Source organism: Globicephala melas, chromosome 5 (assembly GCF_963455315.2).
Source record: "Globicephala melas chromosome 5, mGloMel1.2, whole genome shotgun sequence".
Taxonomy (NCBI): Eukaryota; Metazoa; Chordata; class Mammalia; order Artiodactyla; family Delphinidae; genus Globicephala; species Globicephala melas.
In genome coordinates, this window is record NC_083318.1 from 32982241 (window position 1) to 32997257 (window position 15017).

The following is a 15017-nucleotide window of genomic DNA, read 5'->3' on the forward strand; positions in this document are numbered from 1 at the left end:
TAAATAAAAATTGAAAAAATAAAATTGACAGTGTAAGTATGGTAAAAAGAGACATTGAGACATTCTCTTCATAATTTCTCTTCCTAGTGGAAATTTTATGTTTATGTGTAACAACTTTCTTCTGTGGAGCTTAAAGAATCTTATGTACACTAACTGATGAATCCTTTCAACATCCTTATGAAATAGGCAGGAAATTCCTGTTGCTCAAGACATGAATGAAAACAAAGTCATGCTCTATTATTTACCATGGAAAAGGACATCTAATCACTTGTTGCACAGACACTGTTAATTAGCTATTCTCCTCTGTTGAGAACCAATCAAAAGGCAATTGGTTTAAAATGTCCTTAAATTACAATAGGAGTAATATAAGATAGCAATATGAGAGACTTTTTAAATGGAGAGTAAAAATGAGACTGGTTTAGGTTGATTAGCCTATAGCATGCCCATTAACAGTGGAACACAAGATGACAGGCAAGGGTTGGGATTATGAGGGGGTACAAAACACACTATGACCTTCTGTTATATCTCTCCTCCCCATCTCATGACAGGCACTTGTATGTGAATTATTCTCCCAGCACAATCCCAGGTCTCAAAGAACTATTTCTCCTGTGTCAATGGGTTAACCTGGGCAGGCACTAGAGCTCCATGGTACAACAGCTTATTGTGACTCATCATTTCTCATTTTGGAAGAAGGTAAATACAGATTTCAGATGTTAATTTTACATGGTTTATACCAGGAGGAAGATAATTAATGTTTATTTCAAACTTTTCCAAGCTTACAAAGTTCTATATTAGTGAAAATTACATAGAAGCCGATTTTAAATCAGTGTAAGAAAAACAGAGCTATCAACACTCTTTTTTTTTTTTTTAGATATCGCCCTTTATTGTACCACAGAGAAACGACATCTGAAAAAATAGCACACAATTTTGAAAACCACTTATTTTGTGTGTGAAATGGTTATTAAGAAGTCTGTATAAGGTTAGGATTCCAATGAAAAGTGTTTTCACGAACACCTCCAGGGCTCAGTTGTATGTCATATAGCGTGGAGTAGCACTGAATTTGGCATAGGACTTGATGACCTTATTTACAGCTTCCAAGAAATCCTTCTCAGTAGCAATTTTTCGCCGTGCTCGGATGGCAAACATACCAGCTTCTGTGCAGACGCTTCTGATCTCAGCACCAGTGCTATTTGGACACAGTCGTGCTAACAATTCAAATCTGATATCTCTTTCAACACTCATTGAATGGGCATGATTCTTAAAAATGTGAGTCCGACCCTCTAGATCAGGTAAGCTAAACTCAATCTTCCTGTCCAGTCTCCCGGGCCTCATCAGCGCAGGGTCCAGAGTGTCAGGTCTGTTTGTGGCCATCAGAACTTTAATGTTGCCTCGAGGATCAAACCCATCCAGCTGATTGATCAGTTCCAACATGGTCCTCTGCACTTCATTGTCACCCCCAGCACCATCGTCAAAACGAGCCCCTCCAATAGCATCAATTTCATCAAAGAAGATAAGGCAGACTTTCTTTGTTCTGGCCATTTCAAAGAGCTCTCGAACCATCCGAGCCCCCTCACCGACGTACTTCTGTACAAGTTCAGATCCAATAACTCGAATGAAGCAAGCATCGGTCCTATTAGCAACTGCCCGAGCACAGAGTGTCTTGCCTGTACCCGGTGGACCAAAGAGCAGCACACCCTTAGGAGGCTCAATGCCAAGGTTAACAAACCTCTCTGGATGAAGTAGTGGGGTTTCAACTACTTCTCGAAGTTTCTCAATCTGTTCCTTACAGCCACCCACATCACTATATGTAACATCAGGTTTTTCCTCCACCTGCATCATGGTAACTGTTGGGTCAATCTTAGGAGGCAGTGGAATGTGAATCTGATACTTATTTCTGTCCACACCAACTCTCATCCCTTCTTCAATGTCAGTAGGTGCAACCTGATCACTGAGGTCCACCACAAACTTGGCAAACTGCTTCACATTGATAATGTACTTCGGGTCCTCCGAATCAGCATTGATTATCTTTGTGCATCTCGCAACCTGCAAAGGCTGTTCACTCTGGAGTGTTTGCTTATCCGCAGCCAAATCCCAGAGTGCTGGTGGGGCCAGGCCAGTGTCAGACTCTTTAATACCCGTGAGCTCATTAATTTTCTTGAGAAGTTGTTGAATGTCATCTTCAACCTGTTTGATTTGCCTAGAGTAAGTGCTCTGACCATAAGTTTTCAGCAAGGCAATATCCCCCTCATCCAGAGCTCGGATGGGCTTGTCTTCTTTCTCATCTTCTTTGGTTTTCCGCTGATCTGCACCGAGGTAATCCGGCATTTTAGGAGATCCAAGAACCTCAGCTTGCTGGGTGATTACACAGCACCTTCCTCGCTTCCGGTGGCGCTCCTCAACACTCTTTTAAAGAATATTGTCAAAGTGATTACTGACCAAGTGGATAATCCAACTAGGCTTACTCTAAGGGGCTTTAGGAACCTATAAATCAAAATTTTTAACATTTTTATTGTCTCTCCTACACTCAGTGAGCATCTATGACTCTGAACCCCAGAAAATTTACTCATCCTTTCATGAATCTATCCATGGTCTCCCAAAATATGCTATAATTTGCACAAATTGTTCAGGATGCTATGCATTAGCATTCCCTCCACCAAAGCATAGCTTTACTGATTTAATACACTCCAGTAATATAACTTTTCACAACTGATTATTAAAATTTTTTCTTTAATTTAGAGACATTGGTCAAATAAATGAATTCAGAGCCTGGGGGAAAAGTGTCGATCTAATACCAATCTGCCTTTCAAAATTCCAAAAAGCATCAAAACAGCAGCCTGTGAACATTTTCAGTTTTAGGTTTCAGTCCTAAGAATACCAAATTTTGTGGATATATATATATATATATATATATATATATATATATATATTCATAGATATCATCCCAAATGGCATAAATCATCAACATTACTAAACTGATTGGCTTAATTCAAAGAACTATTATCTTCAGAATTTCATGTATTATTCTCAAAAATATAACTTTGGATACAAACTTTAATTAGAAGTTCTTTCAGACATAATATCTTGCTTTATTTTCTACACATTAGAGTTTGGCTTGATTTAAATTTTTTTTTGGTTTTTTGTTTGTTTGTTTTTTGGTTTTTTGGGGGTATGTGGGCCTTTCACTGTTGTGGCCTCTCCCGTTGCAGAGCACAGACTCCGGACACGCAGGCTCAGCGGCCATGGCTCACGGGCCCAGCCGCTCTGCGGCATGTGGTATCTTCCTGGACCGGGGCACGAACCGGTGTCCTCTGCTTCGGCATGCGGACCCTCAACCACTGCGCCACCAGGGAAGCCCCTTAATTTAAATTTTATAAAATAAAATTTAGTAATGTACACTGAATTTTCATTTATATGTTCAGTTCATTGATTTATTCATTTCCTGTAAAGAATAAGAAATTTATACTTCTTGTTTGCAAAGTTATTCCCCAAAGATTCCACTACAAGCTCCAAGACAATAGAAACATTATTATTCTGATGTCTCAGTCATTGATGAGATGGCCTATTTCAAATTATTTGATGATTTTAAGTACTTCTATTAGTTCTATATTGTTTTGGCAAACCATATGTAAAAGTAAAGCCACTCATTAAATGCTCTTATGGAAAAATGAGGGTTCTTTTTTCTAAAACACCTTATAGTCACACTTGGATATTCTAGCTCTAACATGAAAAGGAAAGTATTTTTCTTTCTTTTTTTAAATATTTATTTCTTTATTTATATATTTGGCTGCGTCAGGTCTTAGTTGCGGCAAGAGGGATCTTCACTGTGGCATGTGAGATCTCTTGCTGCAGCGCGTGGACTCTTCACTGTGGAGTGGGGGCTTCTCTCTAGTTGCAGCATGTGGGCTCCAGAGCATGCGGGCTCAGTACTTGCAGTGTGTGGGCTTATTTGTCCCAAGGCATGTGGGATCTTAGTTCCCCGACCAGGGATTGAACCCTCATCTCCTGCACTGGAAGGTGTATTCTTAACCACTGGGCTACCAGGGAAGTCCCAGGAAAGTATTTTTCTCACAAAAGGATTTCTTAAAATAGTTTAAACAAACTTAGAGTACTTTTAGATACTTTAGTTTACAAAAGGTTAACTTGGTCTGTATTTAGTACATATAAAGAATATAAGCTATGCCATCTTTGAAAAGATATTGATTAGGCAATTAAGATTATATTTAATTGAAAAGGAAATACGAAAATTAGTCAATTCCTAATTTGTTTAGGTACATACCACGTTTAGTTTTCCAGATATATACATAAATCAGGATACCAAAAATCAGGTGCATTTACATGACAAAAATATTGTGATTTATGGGCAATGTGGTTCTAATATTAAATGTAGAGAATGCTGTCTTTTTTATTACATTCAATCTAATTTAATTTTCCATCTTTCTCAAGATCTCTCTCCTGGAAAGGAATACTAGAGGATAATATGAGAAAGTCAAGATAAATAGAGCCAGAAATGAGATCTACATGTTTGATTCACCCCCTGTTTGGGATAATAACACAGAATGACTCCATCTTTCATTTTGCTCAGGCTATCTTTTCTAGCACAAAAATGTCCTAATGTAACTACTTAATAATTTTGAGTGACCAAGACAAAGCCAAACTCCTTACCATGGTCTACAAGTCACATCATATTCTAGCTCCCACCTACCACTCCCATTGTTTCCATTTCTCTGCAACTTGAGTTTTAGTTTCCCAGTGGTTGCCTAATCCTATTGTTCTCCTTTATACATGTGTCCTGATCAAGCTTTGCTTGAACTGTAAAGTCCTTCCTAATTCCTTCTCACCAAGTGAATTCTTACGTTTAACATGTGTTGGACAAACTAGTAAAGGAGTCTTGTTCAGGCTTCAGAGGCAGAAGCAGGCCTCTGCCCGACCTCTGGCCCTGCCTGGACTGTGCACTTGCTTGCACACCTAACAACTGCTGCTGGACGATCGTCCATGCTTCAATGTCAAAATTATATTCTAGCTGATCAGGTCTCCACTTTCCAGTACATAGCCGAAAAAGCTGCTGTTAAAGTTGTCCAAGCCAAATATTGAAAGTGGCGGGGCAAAGTAAACAAAAAGAAAGTACATCTGGCTATAGCTAAAGCTGGGGTAGACTGGGACCCAGGATACCTGGGATGCAGATATCTGGGATGGTAGCTCACAATCAGAATCTGATGAAAATGATGATTTGGGTTGGAAGTCAGCCCCACCTCAGTCGAAGGAAGAACTTAAACCACCTAACTTTAAGGCACAGCCTGCTTGGTGGTGAAAAATGGAAACTGACGCTCAGGGAAATGTAATAAGAAATCCTGGAGGATTATACTCAACATGAAATTAATGATATTTGAGGGCATTTAACTCAAAGATCAGGAGAACCTTTAGATACTTGGGTAGTTCGTGTTTATGATGCCAGGGCCGCCGGAATATTGACTGATGATGGAGATGCCCATAAATTCGGCACCAATAGTAATGACTCTTGTGCAACAGGCTTTCAAAGACAAAGCCAATCACCCAGGTGACTCCAATCTCCTGGAAATAGTCGCTGAAGGGTGCCTTAAGAAATACCCTATAGAGTCTGCTTGGCCTGGAAGTGACCTTCCCTGGTACACTATTAAGGACTGTGTCCAGAGACTAAAGGAAGAGGCTATGAAACATGCTATTTTTATTGGACATCCGGATAACATGACTGACATTTCCCTGACTATTCAAATAAGAAATAAAGTTTTTAAGACTGCTCCTCTTTGTTACAAACATGTAATTTTGACCCTTCTGCTAAATGAGACAGGGAATCCCATCTCTGAAGTCCTTGATAAAGTACAACAATTAGGAGACTTGGAAGAATGGAACTTTGAAAAGAAAGAAGAGAAAGGGAAAGTGAGGCGAGCAGACAGAGTGTCCCGGAAAGAAATGTTCTGAGCCCTCCTTAAGAGCGGAGTGACAAGAGAAAAGATTAATGGAATAACTACAAAGAAATTATGGGAAATATATTTTTTTAAAAAAAGGAAAGGGACCAAGAGACATTTTAAATCTCAAGCGGAAACTATGAGATCTCTGTCTGTCTGGGTATATGTGTATGTCTCAGTATGCTTTATCTTTGGATAACATTGCTAAGGTTAATTTATAAATGAGCTCTAATGCTTAAAGAAAAGTAAGTGTTTACAAATCAAACAATTCTAAATACAAGAGAAATTAAGCTAAATGAATTTCAGGCTCATGTGAACTGGGAAATATTCAATATTAAATTGATACCTGGTATTAATGTTTGTTAATCTAATTAATATAGACATGTCGTAGAAGTCATCAACATTAAGTGTAATACTTTTATTGTGCCTAGGCTCAATATAAGCTAAATAAGATCTTCTTATATCTGTTGCAAATTTGTCAGCAAGGAAAGTAACTTAATGTGAAGAAACTTTTAAGGAAAGAAAATGCAAATGAGATAAGAGCTTTGGGTGATTTATGTTTACCAATCTACAGACTGCTGATATAAAGGACCATTCATGGTTGCTTAAGAAAAGGAGGACATGTGTTTTTAGTAAAAAAAGGTATGAGGACTGGAATTACATTTTATTAAGGAAAAAGGAAGTAGGTCTGACTTACAGGTGGCTGTTTCTGAATGGGAAAATAAAATGATGAATACAGAAAGTGATTAAAAAAAAAAAAGGTTTGTAGAAAGTGGACTCCGAGAAAAGAGTTTTATGCATGGTACAAGTTTTCTTGAGATGTTGAACTGCCTTTGATAACAGATTTTAAGTTTCTTTACCTCAAGTGCTCTGTTCTATATTTGCCTTTGAAATCTTGTATTGTTACTTTGGTAAAGTAAATATTATTTCACAATGATCTATGAAGATTATGGCACATGTAGATAAAGCTCATTCTGCTTCTACAAAACATTAACCCCTCATTGTCAGACTTTTGCTATCCTGTTGTCCTCATAACATGGCAACAGTCTACTCCTAAGTCAGAACATTTTAAATGGGTAAACAATAGCTGTAAATCAAATGGTCAGGGCTATGGGAAATCCAAGACATCTGCTTGGATTTTCCCGGCTCCTTGACAAACCTCATTCTTTTTTCTTTTTTTCTCCCCTGGCTGCAGGGTTAATGCCCTCACAATGAAAAAAAAAAAGTTATGTTTCACTGAATATTCCATTCTAGTTTTGTTAATTGAGGCCTGTGTTTACCAAGATTCACTTCCCAGATAGTTCCTTGATGTTATATTTTATTGCTAAAAAGTTTAATTGAATTATTCTAAAGCTTATCTCAGTAGTCTATCTACCTTTGGATGGAGATCAGATGCCCCGTGACCAACCAACCAGGAGACATAGAATTACACATGTCAATCAATGAACTGTATACTAATTCGAGCTTATGGCAGAAGCAACAGGGCAAAAGAGTACCTCTGGGCTTCTGGAGTAGAAAATTTCCAGAAGCTGGGAAAAATTGTACTACCTCTGAAAAACAGTTGTTGGCTTCTTATTGGGCTTTAATTGATACTGAACAAATAACCGTGGGTCATACTGTTACATTAAGGCCTCAAGCGCCAATTATGCAATGGATTTTAAGTTCACCAAAGACCAGTAGAATTGGGCATGCCCAGGAGTCTAGTATAATTAAATGGAAATGGTATATACAGGACTGGGCCAAAACGGGCCCACAGGGTGTCGCTGTTTTACATACTACCTAATGTAAAATAGATAGCTACTGGGAAGCAGCCGCATAGCACAGGGACATCAGCTCAGTGCTTTGTGACCACCTAGAGGGGTGGGATAGGGAGGATGGGAGGGAGACACAAGAGGGAGGAGATATGGGGATATATGTAAATGTATAGCTGATTCACTATGTTATAAAGCAGAAAATAACACACCATTGTAAAGCAATTATACTCCAATAAAGTTGTTAAAAAAAAAAAGATTTCTGAAATTTCAATTGAAAACCTTGCGCACGAAGTCATGATTAAACCCAAGATAACCAAGTTGCCTATAAAATGGGGAAAGCCCTTTGACTCTTTAACTGAGAAAGAAAAGAAACATGCCTGGTTTACAGATGGCTTGGCAAAATATATAGGATCTGTTCATTACTGGAAAGCAGTAGCCTACAATCCAGTCACAACTAAACTGTTTACTACTGGAGAGGGAAAAAGCAGCCAATTTGATGAATTACATGCAGTATATCAAGCTTTGAAACAAGAAAACTTAACAGAATGTCATATTTACACTGATTCCTGATCTGTGGCCAATGGATTAGCAACCTGGCTTCCAATGTGAGTTAGAAAAATTCATTCAAAAGAGTTGTGGGGAAAAGAATTATGGGCAGATATTTGGGAAATTGTGCAGAAAACTAATGTTTCAGTTTTTCACGTAGATGCTCATAGTATTCCCAATTCCACGGAACGATGGTATCACTCAATTACAGACAAACAAACTCAGATCCAGATGGTGGAAGTCAATCCAAACTCCAATGAACTCAAAGGTTTGGCACTTTGGGCACACCAAAAATGTGGCCATCTGGGAGAAAAAGCCACATACAGATTGTTTTTGGAGTCTTGACAGTGATGTGGATCATCACCCATGCCTTAACCCCAGGATCTATGCTGCAGTCAAACAGAGAACCGAACTCCCATGCTCAACTCCAGGATATCTGCTATGGTTAAAAAAAAGATGAAGGAAAACACTGGGGAATCTTCCACTGGAAAAATGTGAGCCAGACCCGAACCCAAGGAAACTTCACCTGCTCTGCAAACGAGGCCTGTCCTTTTCTAATTATGACTTGCCATGGACAAAACCTATCTATCTGGTCCGGGGTAAACCCTGATAACCCGTGGGCTAGAGGTTTTATTCGACATCCTAATTCCTCCTCTCTTACAATCGAATTAAGCCCAGGATATATTAATGTCTACTAATGAATATACATGGAGACAATTATTTAATGAATGGATACCTAAAAACCATTGACTACTTATTCCAGAGGGCATTACTAAATGCACAGACACCTGGCGCTCACGGACTTTATATCACTATAAGGCTGCTAACACAAGTTCTGTGTGTCAATTTCATGTGTTGCCTATTGTTTTTGGAAATGAATATTGGTTGCCTCATTTTGCCGGAAATTACTTAGATTTTAATAATCCCACCCACCTATTGACAAACCATGAAAAGGCTACTCAAGAATTGCTTTGTCAGACTTCCCACATTTGGGAACCCTGCTTATTAGAAAATTCCATTAACTATTGTGAATGGAACATATTTCCTCGATCCTATAGCATGGTTTTTGAAGTTGCTCCCCAGTTTATATGTATTGTAACAGATGACATTAATACAACTTCTATTTATCAGCCAGGGAACCCTTTTTCAGGCTGTTTAGCACATGTAGACCATTTAGATTAGAAAGGGGCAATGTATTTCTTACCCCGTATACATACACAATTGTTACAAACATTACTTCCTACTTTACCTGCTCCTGATATTAGCCTGTCACTTGAACCTTTGAAATGGATATTACAAAAATCAAAGTTACTACAAAAATTTATAGATACACGTAATTGTACTTTGTTAGAACACTCTATTCTTACTACTATTAGAGCTAACAAATTAATGGATGTAGGAGTTAACGTACAGAAGCATACTGCTCATTCTTGGTGGGACTTTTTCTTTACTCAGTCACCCCCAAGCTAAACAATTGTTCTCTGCCTTGTTTAATCCATTGCCCGTACTATTTTTATTTTTTGAATTTTATTTTATTTATTTTTTGATACAGCAGGTTACTGTTAGTCATCCACTTTATACACATCAGTGTATACATGTCAATCCCGATCTCCCAATTCATCACACCACCCCCACCCCCACCCCACGATGCTTTCCCACCTTGGTGTCCATACGTTTGTTCTCTACATCTGTGTCTCAGTTTCTGCCCTGCAAACCATTTCATCTGTACCATTTTTCTAGGTTCCACATATATGCGTTAATAAATGATATTTGTTTTTCTTTTTCTGCCTTACTTCACTCTGTATGACAGTCTCAAGATCCACCCATGACTCTACAGATGAACCAATTTCGTTCCTTTTTAAGGCTGAGTAATATTCCATTCTATATATGTACCACATCTTCTTTATCCATTCATCTGTTGATGGGCATTAAGGATGCTTCCATGACCTGGCTATTGTAAACAGTGCTGCAATGAACATTGGGGTGCATGTGTCTTTTTGAATTATGGTTTTCCCTGGGTATATGCCCAGTATCAGGATTGCTGGGTCATATGGTAATTCTATTTTTAGTTTTTTAAGGAACCACCATACTGTTCCCCATAGTGGCTGTATCAATTTACATTCCCACCAACAGTGCAAGAGGGCTCCCTTTTCTCCACACCCTCTCCAGCATTTGTTGTTTGTAGACTTTCAGATAATGCCCATTATAACTGGTGTGAGGTGATACCTCATTGTAGTTTTGATTTGTATTTCTCTAATAATTAGTGATGTTGAGCAGCTTTTCATGTGCTTCTTGGCCATCTGTATGTCTTCTTTGGAGAAATGTCTATTTAGGTCTTCTGCCTATTTTTGGATTGAGTTGTTTGTTTTTTTAATATTGAGCTGCATGAGCTGTTTATATATTTTGGAGATTAATCCTTTGTCCATTGATTCATTTGCAAATATTTTCTCTCATTCTGAGGGTTGTCTATTCGTCCTGTTTGTAATTTCCTTTGCTTTGTAAAAGCTTTTAAGTTTCATTAGGTCCCATTTGCTTATTTTTGTTTTTATTTCCACTACTCTAGGAGGTGGATCAAAAAAGATCTTGCTGTGATTTATGTCAAAGAGTGCTCTTCCTATGTTTTCCTCTGAGAATTTTATAGTGTCTGGTATTACATTTAGGTCTCTATTTTGAGTTTATTTTTGTGTATGGTGTTACACAAAATGGAGTGTTCTAATTTCATTCTTTTACATGTTGTTGTCCAGTTTTCCCAGCACCACTTATTGAACAGACTGTCTTTTCTCCATTGTATACTCTTGCCTCTTTTGTCATAGATTAGTGGACCACAGGTGCGTGGGTTTATCTCTGGGCTTTCTATCCTTTTCCATTGATCTATATTTCTGTTTGTGTGCCACTGCCATATTGTCTTGATGATTGTAGCTTTGTAGTATAGTCTGAAGTCAGGGAGTCTGATTCCTCCAGCTCTGCTTTTTTCCCTTAAGACTGATTTGGCTATTAGGGGTCTTTGGTGTCTCCATACAAATTTTAAGATTTTTTGTTCTAGTTCTGTAAAAAATGCCATTGGTAATTTGACAGGGATTGCATTGATCCTGTAGATTGCTTTGGGTAGTGTAGTCATTTTCACAATATTGATTCTTCCAATCCAAGAACTTGGTATATCTCTCCATCTGTTGGTATCATCTTTAATTTCTTTCATCAGTGTCTTATAGTTTTCTGCATACAGGTCTTTTGTCTCCCTGAGTAGGTTTATTCCTAGGTATTTTATCCTTTTTGTTGCAATAGTAAATGGGAGTGTTTCCTTAATTTCTCATTCAGATGTTTCATCATTAGTGTATATGAATGCAAGGGATTTCTGTGCATTAACTTTGTATCCTGCAACTTTGCCAAATTCATTGATTAGCTCTAGTAGTTTTCTGGTGGCATCTTTAGGATTCTCTATGTATAGTATCATGCCATCTGCAAACAGTGAAAGTTTTACTTCTTTTCCAGTTTGTATTCCTTTTATTTCTTTTTTTTCTCTGATTGCTGTGGCTAGGACTTCCAAGACTATGTTGAATAATAGTGGTGAGAGTGGACATCCTTGTCTTGTTCCTGATCTTAGGGGAAATGCTTTCAGTTATTCACCATTGAGAATGATGTTTGCTGTGGTTTGTCATATATGGCCTTTATTATGCGGGGGTAGGTTCCCTCTATGCCCACTTTCTGGAGAGTTTTTATTATAAATGGGTGTTGAATTTTGTCAAAAGCTTTTTCTGCATCTATTGAGATGATCATATGGTTTTTACTCTTCAATTTGTTAATATGGTGTATCACATTGATTGATTTACATATTATGAATAATCCTTGCATCCCTGGGATAAATCCCACTTGATCATGGTGTATGATCCTTTTAATGTGTTGTTGGATTCTGTTTGTTAGTATTTTGTTGAGGATTTTTGCATCTATATTCATCAGTGATATTGGTCTGTAATTTTTGTTTGTGTAGTATCTTTTCTGGTTTTGGTATCAGGGTGATGGTGGCCTCATAGAATGAGTTTGGGAATGTTCCTTCCTCTGCAATTTTTGGAAGAGTTTGAGAAGGATGGGTGTTAGCTCTTCTCTAAATGTTTGATAGAATTCACCTGTCAAGCCATCTGGTCCTGGACTTTTGTTTGTTGGAAGATTGTTTTTTTTTTTTGTTTGTTTGTTTTGTGTGTGTGGTACGCGGGCCTCTCCCTGTTGTGGCCTCACCCATTGCGAAGCACAGGCTACGGACGCGCAGGCTCAGTAGCCATGGCTTACGGGTCCAGCCGCTCCGCGGCATGTGGGATCCTCCCGGACCGGGGCACGAACCCGCGTCCCCTGCATCAGCAGGTGGACTCTCAACCAGGGAAGCCCTGTTGGAAGATTTTTAATCACAGTTTCAATTTCATTACTTGTGATTGGTCTGTTCATACTTCCTATTTCTTCCTGGTTCACACATTGAAAGTCATACCTTTCTAAGAATTTTTCCATTTCTTCCAGGCTGTCCATTTTATTGGCATAGAGTTTCTTGTAGTAGTCTTTTAGGATGCTTTGTATTTCTGCGGTGTCTGTTGTAACTTCTCCTTTTTCATTGCTAATTTTATTGATTTAAGTCCTCTCCCTCTTTTTCTTGATGAGGCTGGCTAATGGTTTATCAATTTTGTTTATCTTCTCAAAGAACCAGCTTTTAGTTTTATTGATCTTTGCTATTGTTTTCTTTATTTCTATTTCATTTATTTCTGCTCTCATCTTTATGATTTCTTTCCTTCTGCTAACTTTGGGTTTTGTTTGTTCTTCTTTATCTAGCTCCTTTAGGTGTAAGGTTAGATTGTTTATTTGAGATTCTGCTTGTTTTGTGAGGTAGGCTTGTATTGCTATAAACTTCTCTCTTAGAACTGATTTTGCTGCATCCCATAGGTTTTGGATCATCATGTTTTCATTGTCATTTGTTTCTAGGTATTTTTTGATTTCCTCTTTGATTTCTTCAGTGATCTGTTGGTTATTTAGTAACATATTGTTTAGCCTCCATGTGTTTGTGTTTTTTACGTTTTTTCCCCTGTAATTGATTTCTAATCTCATAGTGTTGTGGTCAGAAAAGATGCTCAATATGATTTCAATTTTCTTAAATTTACTGAGGCTTGATTTGTGACCCAAGATGTGATCTACCCTGGAGAATGTTCCGTGCACACTTGAGAAGAAAGTGTAATCTGCTGTTTTTGGATGGAATGTCATATAAAACTCAATTAAATCTATCTGGTCTATTGTGTCATTTAAAGCTTGTGTTTCCTTTTTACTTTCTGTCTGCATAATCTGTCCATTGATGTAAGTGAGGTGTTAAATTCACGCACTATTACTGTGTTACTGTTGATTTCCTCTTTTATAGCTGTTAGCAGTTGCCTTATATATTGAGCTGCTCCTATGTTGGGTGCATAAATATATATAATTGTTATATCTTCTTCTTGGATTGATCCCTTGATCATTATGTAGTATACTTCCTTGCCTCTTGTAACATTCTTTATTTTAAAGTCTATTTTATCTGATATGAGTATTGCTACTCCAGCTTTCTTTTGATTTCCTTTTGCATGGAATATCTTATTCCATCCCCTCACTTTCAGTCTGTATGTGTCCCTAGTTCTGAAGTGGGTCTCTTGTAGACAGCATATAGATGGGTCTTGTTTTTGTATCCGTTCAGTGAGCCTGTGTCTTTTGGTTGGAGCATTTAATCCATTCATGTTAAGGTAACTTTTCATATGTATGTTCCTATTACCATTTTCTTAATTGTTCTGGGTTTGTTTTTCTAGGTCTTTTTCTTCTCTTGTGTTTTCCACTTAGATAAATTCCTTTAGTATTTGATGTAGAGCTGGTTTGGTGGTGCTGAATTCTCTTACCTTTTGCTTGTCTATAAAGCTTTTGATTTCTCCATCAAATCTGAATGAGATCCTTGCCGGGTAGAGTAATCTTGGTTGTAGGTTCTTCCCTTTCATCACTTTAAGTATCATGCCACTCCCTTCTGGCTTGTAGAGTTTCTGCTGAGAAATCAGCTGTTAACCTTATGGGAGTTCCCTTGTATGTTATTTGTCATTTTTCCCTTGCTGCTTTCAATAATTTTTCTTTGGCTTTAATTTTTGCCAATTTGATTACTATTTGTCTCGTTGTGTTTCTCCTTGGGTTTATCTTGTATGGGACTCTCTGCACTTCCTGGACTTGGGTGGCTATTTCCTTTCCCATGTTAGAGAAGTTTTCGACTATAATCTCTTCAAATATTTTCTCAGGTCCTTTGTCTCTCTCTTCTCCTTCTGGGACCCCTATAATGCCAATGTTGTTGTGTTTAATGTAGTCCCAGAGGTCTCTTAGGCTGTCTTCATTTTTTTTTTGTTCTTTTTTCTTTATTCTGTTCCGCAGCAGTGAATTCCACCATTCTGCCTTCCAGGTCACTTATCTGCTCTTCTGCCTCAGTTATTCTGCTATTGATTCCTTCTAGTGTAGTTTTCATTTCAGTTATTGTATTGTTCATCTCTGTTTGTTTGTTCTTTAATTCTTCTAGGTCGTTGTTAAACATATCTTGCATCTTCTCGATCTTTGCCTCCATTCTTTTTCTGAGGTCCTGGATCATCTTCACTATCATTATTCTGAATTCTTTTTCTGGAAGGTTGTCTATCTCCACTTCATTTATTTGTTTTTCTGGGGTTTTATCTTGTTCCTTCATCTGGTACATACCCCTCTGCCATTCATCTGTCTATCTTTCTGTGAAGGTGGTTTTTGTTCCACGGGC

General features: G+C 37.9%; 1 pseudogene; it reads right to left on the reverse strand.

Annotated features, from left to right (window-relative positions):
- Positions 1-900: 900 nt before the first annotated feature.
- On the reverse strand, positions 901-2390 carry LOC115857241 (26S proteasome regulatory subunit 7 pseudogene; annotated as a pseudogene).
- Between the last annotated feature and the right edge of the window lie 12627 nt (positions 2391-15017).